Source organism: Canis lupus, chromosome 29, assembly GCF_011100685.1.
Source record: "Canis lupus familiaris isolate Mischka breed German Shepherd chromosome 29, alternate assembly UU_Cfam_GSD_1.0, whole genome shotgun sequence".
Taxonomy (NCBI): domain Eukaryota; kingdom Metazoa; phylum Chordata; class Mammalia; order Carnivora; family Canidae; genus Canis; species Canis lupus.
This window is the reverse complement of record NC_049250.1, coordinates 22,755,646-22,768,976: the sequence shown is the minus strand read 5'-3', so window position 1 is coordinate 22,768,976 and position 13,331 is coordinate 22,755,646. Positions and strand designations below refer to the sequence as shown.

General features: G+C 36.4%; 1 protein-coding gene across 10 annotated transcripts in view; it reads left to right on the top strand.

The window, feature by feature from the left end:
- STAU2 (staufen double-stranded RNA binding protein 2) overlaps positions 1-13,331 on the top strand; it is a 296,823-nt gene that overhangs the window by 8,996 nt on the left and 274,496 nt on the right. The window contains exon 3 of one of the 10 annotated variants that reach the window (XM_038579537.1): positions 2,037-2,093. The exons of 8 other annotated variants lie outside the window; for them this stretch is intronic. The gene's annotated coding sequence lies outside the window, so the exon portion shown is untranslated. Of the gene's footprint in view, positions 1-2,036; positions 2,094-13,331 lie in introns of those variants that run through there. One more of the 10 variants, XM_038579533.1, reaches the window with a different exon arrangement.

The following is a 13,331-nucleotide window of genomic DNA, read 5'->3' as shown; positions in this document are numbered from 1 at the left end:
TGCCTGCCCAGTCCACCTTGCCTAAGTAATAGCCTCTAGTTCCCATGCATCGCATACCATCTCTAAGCCAATGACTTCTAAGTTCATACTTAGTCTAGATCTCTTTCCTGAGCTCTAGACCCGTGTAGCAGTTGCCAACCTGATCTCTTAACTTGGGTGTCTTTATACATCTCAGAATTAACGTGGACCCAGGAAACAATCTAAATGCTTTCAATCTAAATGTTTCAGTTCCTGGATTGGGCAAGGTCATTCCAGCTGCAGGGGCTTTGCATAGATTATCTCTGCCTGGGCCTTTCTTTCCCTCCCCTGTGGTTGACTCACTTGACTCCCCAGCCTAGTATTTGCTCTCAGAGTACCTTGCCCTTTTATTTAATGAAATCCTGACATTTGCAGTTATATTCAAATATGTAGTTGTTTGCCTAACATCTCTGTTCCTTTTAGGCCATATGCTCTATGAAAGTAGTGACTTGGCTTGTTTATTCTTATTTCCTCAGATCCTAGAATAGTTTTGCTTATGGTTTTCATATATTTGCTGAATAAGTGGATGGTTGGTGCTAGGGTTGTCACTAAAGCAAGGAGATCTCCATTCTTTTCAACAGTAATCACCTAATTGTGTTGTCAGTTTAGGTATTATGTGCTTGCTTTACACAAATGCCATTAACATAAAATCTCTTTCTCATGCAAAGTTATTCCTTGATTTTCTCCTTGTACTAGAAAATTTTCTTGTGCAATGAATATTGCTTTCATCAAAGATGTTACTAATGTAGGTTTAAAAGAATCATAAAGCTGTACCGTGTTTAGTGCTTTTTGTACTTTCACAGTTGCTGTCAGATCCTATTGGATGTATTGGTGGAGCTTTATGAGACATGACTTGCAAACTATGTTGTAGGTTGGTGTTGATGCTAAATGTATGGATACCTGCTGTTAATTATACAGGTACAATCAGAATAATTTTTTTTTTATAATCTGCCATAGACAAGTGGAAAGAACTCCTTTTCATGCCAGTCAACATCATTGAACATTATAGATTAGTCCAATGAAGATTTATTGTTATGTTGGATCTACTGGTCCTGTTGAATCAGGCCTTACACAGCAATTTCAGGCAACATTCTGCAGGGCCACAAGCAGTTTCCCTGTCCAAGAAAATTTTCTAGTACAAGGAGAAAATCAAGGAACAACTTTGCATAAAAAAGAGATTTTATGTTAATGGCATTTGTGTAGAGCAAGCACATAATACCTAAACTGACAACACAATTAGGTGATTACTGTTGAAAAGAATGGAGATCTCCTTGCTTTAGTGACAACCCTAGCACCAACCATTGTACACAGTGCTTGGAGATATATGTGCTTTGCTTGTAACACACATATATGTCTAGACTCCCCTCAGGATTCTCTCTTGTTATCCCCTAAGTTTTATCCCCCTCACCCCAAAACGTTCAAGCCTGAAGAGAAAAATTAATCTAATTTGGAATAGAAGTTATAGAGAAGACTTTTTTTTCAGCCCAACTTAAAGTTGCCTTGAATTCTTAAACTTATGAGTGATTGATGTTTTATCATTTTCGAGGTGACTGCTTTCCCATCAGAGTGTAGGCTCTCAAGATAATGTGAAAAGGCATGAAAAGGTGATTGAAGCTGACACTTACCTTGAAGCAGTTGAGGTTTTTACTGCATGATTTTCAACACTGTCTTTTTGATTAGTAATAAGTTTTTATTTGAGAGGTCTTTTTGTCTGTTGTCTTAAGATGCCTGAATAGTACTAACATTCTTCCATGTGTGTTCTTAGTACTACTTAAAACAAGGCTATTAAAATATTTAACTTGGTGTTAATTCTGCATGACATTATTATTATTAGAGAGCATGGGAATGTTCCATGTTCTATTACAGTGATGGCACTTCTACCTTTAAATTGTACTCTGCATTTTTACTTTTGCCTTTTAAGAATGTGTGTTGTCCATGTGCAACTCATGTAGAAAAATTAGGTAGTAGAGATAAGCAAAAAGAAAAAAATCACAAATGATTCCACTATTCTTTTACAGAGATAATCACTGCTCACATTTTGGGGTGTATACTTCTAGATTTTTTTTTCTATGCAGGTATGTTTTTATGTGATTCTATGTTACTTTAAAAAACTAGGATTATATAATATTCTGAAGTGACATTAATATTTTGTAGTTTGGAATTACTAAAATTTGTTTAATCAAATCCTTATTGTTGGACAAATTTTGTATTATAGTTAGTGCCACAGTGTTTTTTTTTTTCTTTTTTAACATATAATTATGTTCCTTTGTCCATTATTTTCTTACAGTTAATTATTAGGAAATACTGGTCAAATGGTTATACAAATTTTGAAGATATTTGATGCATAAACACCAAAAATACAAAATAATATCTATTAGAATGCCTGTTTTCTTACTTTTTTGACAAATTTTCAATGTTTGCCAATTTGACAAAAAGTGATACTTTGATTTGCATTTCTATTATTTGCTTCTATTTGTTGTTCTTTTGTGTTTTGTCTTTTTGTGAATTGTTTATATGTGTCCACTGATACCTTTTCCTTTTTATTTGTAAATAAAAGTTTTTGGATATACCCCCTTGAGAATTTTCTGAGCTAGCATTTATAATTATTACTTTATATATTTTCATTCATTATTCAACAAATAATTAGTGGGAACCTATGTTTCCAGGGTACTGTACTAAGTAAGAGTTTGGTATATTTTGGACCTTTCTCCCTGGTGATTAATTATAAACCCTTAAGGAAAGGAAACCCATTTTAGCATTAAGCTGTAGCAAATATAAATTAAGAAGGCACGTGTGCTGTGAAATCATATTTTTAAATGAGTGGCTGAAATAAGGCAAAGTTTTTTGGGATTAATTGATGAGGCAGATCTAAATAGCATATATTCTACAGAGTTTAAGGGGAAGTGTATATTAGGCAGCTGTAGCATTGGGAGAGCCCAGCAGGAGGGTATTAACAAGTCTCAGTAGCCTGGTGGTTTCTTTGAAAGAGTTATGGTGGTAGGTGTTGGGAACGTAAGAGCTAAGAGAAATCTTTAAGACCTGACTCACATGGAATGAGAGGACAGGTAGAACAACATGGCATTTCTGTGCCAGAAAAGTAGAAGAACCCTACAGGGCAAGGGGGAGCCAGGTGTTAGGTAGGAAAAATAAACGTGTATCAGGATATACTATGAAGTATAAAGCCAAGTTAGGATTATCAAGAAATTAAGGCCTAGCCTTTAGGGAATAATGATACCTATCTCACAGGTTTATGGTGAGGAATAATTGAACTAATAACAGAGGCAAGATGCCTCGCTTTGGCCCTGGTACTATTGCTAATGCAATTAATAATTGCTGTTGCTATTGCTGTCTGGCTTTAGAGATTGATGAGAAAGGACGGCAGACGTTTAGGTTAGTCATTAGAGTAGTTGTTTGGGGGAATGAAAAGCCACTTGAACATTTCTCAACTCCAGGTGTGCTGTAAATGCTCTCCTCCCTCTTGCCATAGGCACCAAGGACTTTATTCTTTTAAAACTTGCTGCTACTTCGTTATTTTTTCTCTAAGTCTGGCTGTGGAGTAGAATCTACAATCTTGCCATCTTTCTCAAAGTCGTAGGATGCAGTTTATAGTCTGAGGATTAAAAAAAAAAACAACATAAGGAAGTTAAAATGTGTAAGCAGGACTTTGGCATTTTGCCATGTTGGGATAACAGGATTTTTCCTCTGTGTGGCCAGCTTCCAAGATGGCCCTAATGATCTCTGCTTCCTGATACCTGATTATTCCATTGCATAATCCCCTCACACATTGTTTGTGTGGTCAATAGAATATGGTGGAAGTGATGGATAATCCAAGGATAGGTTATAAAAGACACTGTGGCTTTCGCCTCTTCTCTCCCTTTGTGCTGCCCTCCCCTCTCTATGCTCCTCCCCCTTGCTCATTCAGAGTAGTTAGCTGCCATGTTGTGAATAGCTCTATGGAGAGGCCCATGTGGTGAGAAATTGAGGCCTCCTGCCAACAGCTAACAAGGAACTGAGGCCTCTAGCCAACAGTGTGTGACTGAGTCTTCTTGGAAGCAGATCTTCCAGCCCTTGTCAAGTTTCCAGCTGTAAACTACTGGCCCACGGACATCTTGACTGCAACCTCATGAGATATCCTGAGCCAGAACCACCCAGCTAAGCTGCTTCTTGATTGCCGAACCTCAGAAACTGTGTGAAAAAAATAAATGCTTGTTTTTTTAAGATGCTAATAAGTTGGGGGTAATTTGTTATACAGTAATAATATACCCTTCCTCCTTAAACAACTTGAGAACATATAAATATGTAAACAGTGATTTTTAGACGTTGGATGGCAGGTGTCATCAGACTGATTCCTGAGAGAATGGAAACAAATGAGGTAAGCTCTTCTACACCAGTTTGCAATAAAGCCTAGAGGTTGTTCATAGGCTGCAGTGCAAGGAGGAAGAACCAAAACAGCTCACTTTTGCTAAGATTAGGAAACAAAAGTGAGTTTGAGAAGGCCAAGGTGGTTAGAATTGCAGGGCACAGTGCCAAAGAGAAGAGACTTGGGGGAAGAGGGGTGAGTATATAAGTAAATAAAAAAGTACACTCAAACATGAAAACATTCTGGAGATCTGCAGATTGTGCTTCTTGAGTTTTTAACGGAGTTCCAATCTGTAAATGCATGACTAAGACCTACTCAAAGTCAGGGAAAGAACTACTGGAAGGCAGTAAGAAAACAATTTCCAGAGATCATGCAAGGCTGTTAATAGTTTGTATCTAGATCATTCGGAGTCTAAAGACCTTGTAATACATGAGGCATTGGGAAGAGTCCTCAGAAGACTTCAAATGATCCCAAGTAACTTAATTGTACACCAGAAAAAGTCCAACACTAGAGGAATGCAACACAATTCAGAATCCAACAATAAAATTTATGGTTTCAATCATTCAGTCAAAAATTACAGTGCTTGCTTCACCTTGAATAAGGGATAGAACATCTAGACAGATCAGTATGGAAATAGAGGTCTTGCACAGCATTATAAGCCAGTTGGATCTAATAGATATACACAAAACACCCAGTAAGAGCAGCATACACATTTTTTTCCATGTGCACATGAAACACTCTACAAGGGGTAGTCCATATGTTAGACCACACACAAAAAAAAAATCTTTTTTTTTTTTTAAAATTTTTAAATTTATTTATGACAGAGAGAGGGGGCCAGAAACACAGGCAGAGGGAGAGGGAGAAGCAGGCTCTGTGCAGGGAGCCCAACGCGGGATTCGATCCTGGGTCTCCAGGATCACACACCCGGCCGAAGGTGGCGCTAAACTGCTAAGCCACTGGGCTGCCTACACACACACACACACAAAATCTCAATACAGTTTAAGTAACTGAAATCATAAAAGTATCTTGGTCACACTGGTGTGAAACTAGAAGTCAATAATACTGGGAAATTCACAAATATGTAGAAATTAAACAATATACTCATAAATACCCAGCAGGTCAAAGGGGGAAATTAGAAAATAATTATACACAAATAAAAATGAAAACACAGCATACCACAACTTAATGAGATGCAGCAAAAGCAGTGCTCAGAGGGAAATTTGTAGCAGTAAGTACCTATATTTAAGAAGAAGAGCTCAAAAGAATCCAAATAATCTAATTTTTCACCTTATGGAAACTAGAAAAAGTGGAGCAAATTAAACTCAAAGTGAGCCAAAGAAAGGAAATAATAAAGATTAAAATGGAGACAAGTGAAATGGAGTATAGGAAATAACAGAGAATCAGCATAACCAAAGTTCATTCTTTGAGGAATCAACAAAATTTACAGACCTTTACCTAGACTCAAAAAAAAGGGGGGGGAAAGCAATGATGCATGTAATTAAAATCAGAAACGAAAGTGAGAATATAAAAAAAAAAAATGAGAATATTGAGGCTGAAATATTTATTTCTTTATTAAAGAAATAAAAAAGGTTATAAGAGAATACTATTAATAACTGTATATTAACAAATTGGATAACCTACGTGAAATGGACAAATTCTTAGAAACAGATAACCAAAACTGACTCAAGAAGCAATAGAAAATGTGAACTGATCTATAAGAAGCAAACAGATTGCATTAGTAATAATAATAAAAAAATCCCTCCCAAAGAAAGAAAAGTCCAGGACCAGATGATATTACTGGTGAATTCTGCCAAACATTTAAAGAATTAACACCAGTTCATCTCAGACTCTTCCCCAAAATAGGACATAGAACACTTCCTAATTCATTGAGACCAGCATTACTCTGATACCAAAGCCAGACGCCATGAGAAACAATGCAAAAATTACAGATTGATATTCCTTATGAATACAACTGCAAAAATCTTCAACAAAACACTAAGAAACTGAATCCTGTCGTATATTTAAATGGTTATATACCCTGACCAAATGGAATTTACCCAGGTAGGAATGCCCAGAGCTGTTCAGCATAGGGAAATCAGTATAATACACCGCCTTACTAGGATGAAGATAAACAAACAAACATCATCAGTTAATAAGGAAGACTTTTGAAAAATATAACACCTGTTTGTAATAGAAACACTCCAAAACTAGGAAAAGAAGGGAAATTCTTCAATATGATAAAAGGGATTTATGAAAAACTCACAGCTAACTTCCAATTCAACAGTGAAAGACTGAACACTTTTACCTGTGATCAGAAACAAGTGTGCTTACTTTCATACTGCTCTTCAACATTGTGGTAGGAGTCCCAGCCAGAGAAGTTAGGCAAGAAAAAGAAAAAACATCCAAATTGGGAAAGAAGTAAAATTGTTTCTATTTGTAGACATCATGAACTCATAATAAAAAAACCCCAAAGAATCTGCAAAAACCCACTAGAGCTAATACACAATTCAGAAAAATTGGTATAAGAGCAACACACAAAATAAAATTGTTTCTGTATACTAGCAATGAATAATCCCAAAAGGAAACTAAGAAAACTGTTCCATTTAATATTGTTCAAAAACCTAAGGAATTGAAAGATTTGTATACTAAAAGCTACAAAACATTGTTGAAATTAAATAAAATAACTTAAAGAAGACCTAAATAAATGGAAAGATATTCTGTGTTATTGTTGAGGTGGCAGTACTATGCAAGCAATGTGCAGATTCAATGCGATCTCTATCAGAATTCTAGTGACCTTTTTGCAGAACTAGAAAAGCAGATTCTTAAATTCATATGAAATTGTAGTAGGCCCAAAACAGCCAAAACTCTGTTCTTGAAAATGAATAGAGTTGGAGGACTCATACTTGTCCATTTCTAAAACATACTGTAAAGCTCCAGTAGTCAAAACAGTATAGTACTGACATAAGGATTGACCTATAAACTAATGGAAAAGAATTGAGAGGGGAAAAATAAACTAATAGACACATTCTAAATGGATCAATGTCCTAAACATAAGAACTAAAACCCTGACAACTCAACAACAAAACAACCCAACTAAAAAATGGGCAAAGGACTTGAATTGACAATTCTCTAAAGAAAATATAAAAATAGCCAATATACAAATGAAGAAATACTCGAACTTGTTAGTGATGAGGGAAATGCAGATAAAAATCACAATGATGTATCACTTCATCCCCAGTAGGATGGTTAGTATAAAAAACAAGACCAGTAACAAGTGTGCGTGAGGATGTAGAGAAGCAGATCCTTGTACATTGCTGGTGGGAATGTAAAATGGTTTACCTTCTGTGGAAAATAGTCTGGCAGTTCTATAAAAAATTAAACTTAGGATTAGCATATAACCCAGGCATTCCACTCCTAGGTGTATACCCAGAAGAACTGAAAACATACACACACACACACACACGCTAGTTCATAGTAATACTATTTACAAGAGTCAAATGATGGAAGCAGCCCAAATGCCTGTAGATGGAAGAATGAACAAATTTTGATATATACATACCATTGGCTATTATTCAACTATATATAAAAAACCAAAACAAAACTGAAATACTGATATATGCTACAGTGTGGTGAACCTTGAAAAACATTTTGCTGAGTGAAATAAGTCAGATGCAAAGGTCACATGCTGTATGATTCCATTTATATGAAATATCCATAATGAGTAATTCTGTATAAACAGAACTCAGATTGGTGTTTGCTAGGGCCTAGAGATAAGGGAAATAGAATGCAGCTGCCTAATAGGTACAAAGTTTCTTTGTGGGGTGATAAACATATTGGAACAAGATAGAGGTGGTAGTTGCACAACATTGGGAATGTACTAAATGCCACTGGTTTGTTCATTTCAAAATGCTTAATTTGGTGTTACATCAATTTCACCTCAAAATAAAAAATAAGTTGGATTCAAGATGGTGCTGTAGGAAGACCATGAGCTTGCTCCTCCTGCAACAAATAACCACATATGAAATAATTTCCTCTAAAAAGACCACAAGACCAAAGGAACAGAGCCTCTATAACAAAGGACAAAAAAGAGCATTGAGATGGGGAGAAGATGCAGAGACATCATTTTGCAAAGATACCCATCCCAGGTGTGACACACAATCAGGAGAAAACTCAAAAATACAAAACTTTTCCCAAGGAGCAAGAGGTTAGTTCTTCACAATAGGAACCCAAATCCTTAGGTCCTGCACAAGAGAGATAAGCCATCTAAACACCAGGCTTTGAAAACCAACCGGGATTATATCAAGAGAAACCATAAAACTAGGGAATGGAGAACCCATTCTCACAGCGTTTGCACATATACTCACCCCAGGACCAGCACAGAAATACCACATTGAAAAGTGCCTTTGTGGGCAGCATGGGTGGCTCAGTGGTTTAGCACCACTTTCAGCCCAGGGTGTGATCCTGGAGACCTGGGATTGAGTCCCATGTCAGGCTCCCAGCATGGAGCCTGCTTCTCCCTCTTTCTGTGTCTCTGCCTCTCTCGGTCTCTGTGTCTCTCATGAATAAATAAATAAAATCTTAAAAAAAAAGTGCTTTTGTGAAGAAGACCCACTTAGTAATTTTAAGGCATCTGTCAGGCAGGAAACTGTTGGGACATTTCTCTGGAAATGAAGACATTGATGGGTGCTGTATTTGTGAACTCATCCTACCTTGCTAATGTTGGTTCTGGTGGAAACCATTTTGTAATTATCTTTCAAATTGCTAGAGCCAGTGGGCACACCCAGCTGAGAACCCTGCCCACTCCCACAGTGCAATCATATGTTGGAGCCAGGTGAAAGCTCTACACAGCCACATGCTACAGCTGAGTTAGCTGCCAACTTCACTCACCCTGTGCTACAGACATGGTGCCACCACAATAGACAGTGCATACAACCCACATGAGGATCTAGCTCTGGTGATCAGAGGGGATTTTGCTTTTGAGGTGCATGTGACACCTCCTACACAAGGCTGCTCCTTCAAGGCTGCTCCACAAGGAGAGATAGGTTGATTTGCTGATAACTAAAAACAAACGAGTTAGGCAAGATGAGAGACAATGTTCGAAGTGAAAGAACAAGATAAAACATCAGAAAATGATATTAATGAAATGGAGATATGCAATCCAAACCTGATAAAGAGTTCAAAGTTAATGGTCATACAGCTGCTCACTGAACTTGGGAGAAGAATAGATGAACACAGATCTTTCATAAAGAGACAATAAAAGAAAGGTCAAACGGAAGTTACAGAGCTGAAGAGCAAACCAAATTGAAAAATATACAAGACGGGTTCAACAGCAGACTGGATGAACTGAGTATTGGAAAAGTGAACTGGATGACAGAGCAATGGAGCTCACATAGACACAGTAGTGAAAACACAAAAGAATTTTAAAAAATGAAGATAAGGGATCCTTGGGACATCATCAGGTGGGATAACATTCGCTTGGCATAACATATTCAGCAGAAACTTTGCAGGCAGAAGAGAGTGGCATGACATATTCAAAGTGCTGAATGGAAAAATACAAAACAAAAACAAACAGAAAACTTCCAACCAGGAATTCTGTACTTGGCAAGTTTATCGTTCAGAATTGGAGAGATTAAGAGTTTTCAGATAATCAAGACATAAAGGAATTCATCACTATTAAATCAGCCTTGTAAGGAATGTTTAAGGATCTTCTATAACCTGAAAAGAAATGACATTAATAACAAAATGTATGGAAGTAAAAATCTCACTGGAAAAGGTAAATATATATTAAAAGTAGTGGATCAGGGGTGCCTGTGTGGCCCAGTCAATTAAGCATCCAACTCTTGATTTTGGTTCAGGTCATGATCACAAGGTTATGAGATCGAGCCCCATATCAAGCTCTGCGCTGGGTGTGGAGCCTTCTTGAGAGTCCCTCTCTCCCTCTCTCTCTGCCCCCCCCCCCCCAAAAAAAAATTAAAGTGGAGGATAAATCACTTATAAAGCAAGCATAAAGCTTAAAGACAAAAATAGTAAAGTTAATTAAAACTATGATAATTAGTAAGGACTGCATAAAATGATACAAAACGTGGCATCAAAAATATAAAATGTGGGCAGCCCGGGTGGCTCAGTGGTTTAGTGCCGCCTTCAGTCCAGGGCCTGATCCTGGAGACCCGGGATCAAGTTCCACATCGGGCTCTCTGCATGGACCCTGCCTCTCCCTCTGCCTGTGTCTCTGCCTCTCTCTCTCTCTCTCTCTCTGTGTGTCTCTCTCATGAATAAATAAATTAAAAATCTTAAAAAAATATATAAAACATGGGCAGGGGTGAAGAAAATATGTTTTGGAATATGTTCAAATTTAACTATTGTCGTCTCAAAGCAGACCATTCTATACATAATAAGTTATATATGAACCTCATAGTAACCACAAAGCAAAAAGTTACAATAAATATACAAGAGAAAATGATAAAGGAGTCTGAATATAACACTAAAGAAAGCAATCAAACCAGAAGGAAAGAGAAATAAGAAAGGAACAGAGGAACTATGAAAAGAGCCAGAAAACAATGAACAAAATGGAAATAAGTACATACTTTACTGTAATTGTAAATGGACTAAACTCTCTAGTCAAAAGATCAGTGGCTGAATGGATTTAAAAAAAAGCAAAACAAGACTATATATATATATTATATATATATGTATATATATAATATATATATATGCAAGAGTCTCACTTCAGAAGTAAGGACATACATGGACTAAAAATGAAGGGATGGGGAAGGCTATTCCATGCAAATAGGAATGAAAAGAAAGCTGGAAGGGTGCCTGGATGGCTTTGTTGGTGGAGCATGTGCCTCTTGATCACAGGGTAATGAGTTCAAGCCCCAGGTTGGGTGTAGAGTGTATTAAAAAAAAAAAAAAAAAAAGCTATTATAGCAAACAAAGTAGATTTGAAAGCAAAAATCATAATAATAGCCAAGGAAGGGCATTACATAATGATAAAGGGGTCTGTCCAAAAGAAGATATAACATTAATTAATATGTATGCACCCAAAATAGGAACATCAAGACATCTAAAGCAAATATTGAGAGACCTAAAGGGAGAAATTGATAGCAATTCAATAATAGTAGAGGACTTTGACACCCCACTTACATCAATGATTAGATCAGACAGAAAATAAGGAAACATCAGCCTTATATGACACCAGATGGCCTTAATATATTCAGAACATTCCATTCAAAAGCAGCAATACATATTATTCTCAAGTGCATATGGAATCGTCTCTGGGCTAGAGCACATGTTAGGCCACCAATTAAGCCTCAATAAATTAAAAAAGATTGACTCCTATTGACCATCTTTTCTGATCACAATGAATATGAAACTAGAAATCAATTACAAGAAGAAAACTTGAAAAACCACTAAAAAGGGGGGTTTAAATGTCATGCTGTTCAACAACCAATAGATTATTGAAGATAGCAAAGACATGCTGAGAGACAGATGAAAATATAAGTACTGAGAGACAAATGAAAATAAAACTCTGACATACCAAAATCTTTGGGATACAACAAAAGCAATTTTAAGATACTATATCAATTTAATTAATATTATATTTTATGATATTAAATATAATATTAATATATTAATATTATAGTAATACAGGACTACCTCAAGAAACAAAGATCTCAACCTAATTTACACCTGAAGGAGCTAGGAAAAAAGAACCAATGAAGCTCAAGTTAGTAGAAGAAAAGAATAATAGAGATCAGAGGAGAAATAAATGAAATAGAGACTGAGAAATAATAGAAAATTAATAAAGCCAAGAGACAGTCCATTGAAAAGATAAAGTTGACAAACATATAGACTAACCAAGAAAAAAAGAGAAAGCCCTAATATCAAAACCAGAAATTGAAACAGGAGAAATTACATTTGACACCACAGTAAAAAGGATCATTAGAGACCATTAGCAAATATATGCTAATAAATCGGACAAACTAGAGGAAATGGATAAATTCCTAGGAACATAGTCTTTCAGGACTGAATCATTAAGAAATAGAAAATCTGAATGAGCTAATTACTACTAAGGAAATTGGTCAGTAATCAAAAACCTCCCAACAAGGAAAACCTCCCAACAAGGAAAAGATCAGGTGGTTTCACTGGTGATTTCTACCAAACATTAAAAAAAATTTAATACCCATCCTTTTCAAACTTTTCCAAAAAATTGAGGAGGGGATACTTCCAAACTCATTTTGTGAGGCCTGGTAGCAAACCAGATTAGGATACCACATAAGGGATGCCTGGGTGGCTCAGTGGTTTGAGCATCTGCCTTTGGCTCAGGTTGTGATCCTGGGGTCCTGGGATCGAGTCCCACATTGGGCTCCCCACAGGGAGCCTGCTTCTCCCTCTGCCCGTGTCTCTGCTTCTCATGAATAAAGAAAATCTTTAAAAATAAAAGGACACCACATACAATTTTAAAGAAAATTACAGGCCAAAATCACCGACGAATATTGATGCAAAAATTCTCAACAAAATATTAGCAAACTGAATTCAATAACATATTAAGAGGATAATAAATCATGGTCAAGTGAGATTTATTTGAGGGATGCAAGGATGACTCAACATCCATAAATCAGCTAACATGATAAACCACATTAACAAAATGAAGGAAATAATTGTATGATCATCTTTGTAGATGCAGAAAACGCATTTGACAAATTTCAACATACATTTTTGACAAAACTCTCCAAAGAAGTGGATACAGAGGGAATGTACCTCAACATAACAAAGGCTGTATATAATAAACCCACAGTTAACATTATACTCAGTGGTAAACAGATGAAAGCTTTCCCTCTAAAATCAGGAATAAAAGGATGCTCAGTCTCCCCACTTTTATTCAACACAGTGTTGGAAATCCTAGCTACAGCAATTGGTAGGAAGAGGAAATAAAAGGCATCCAAATTGGAAA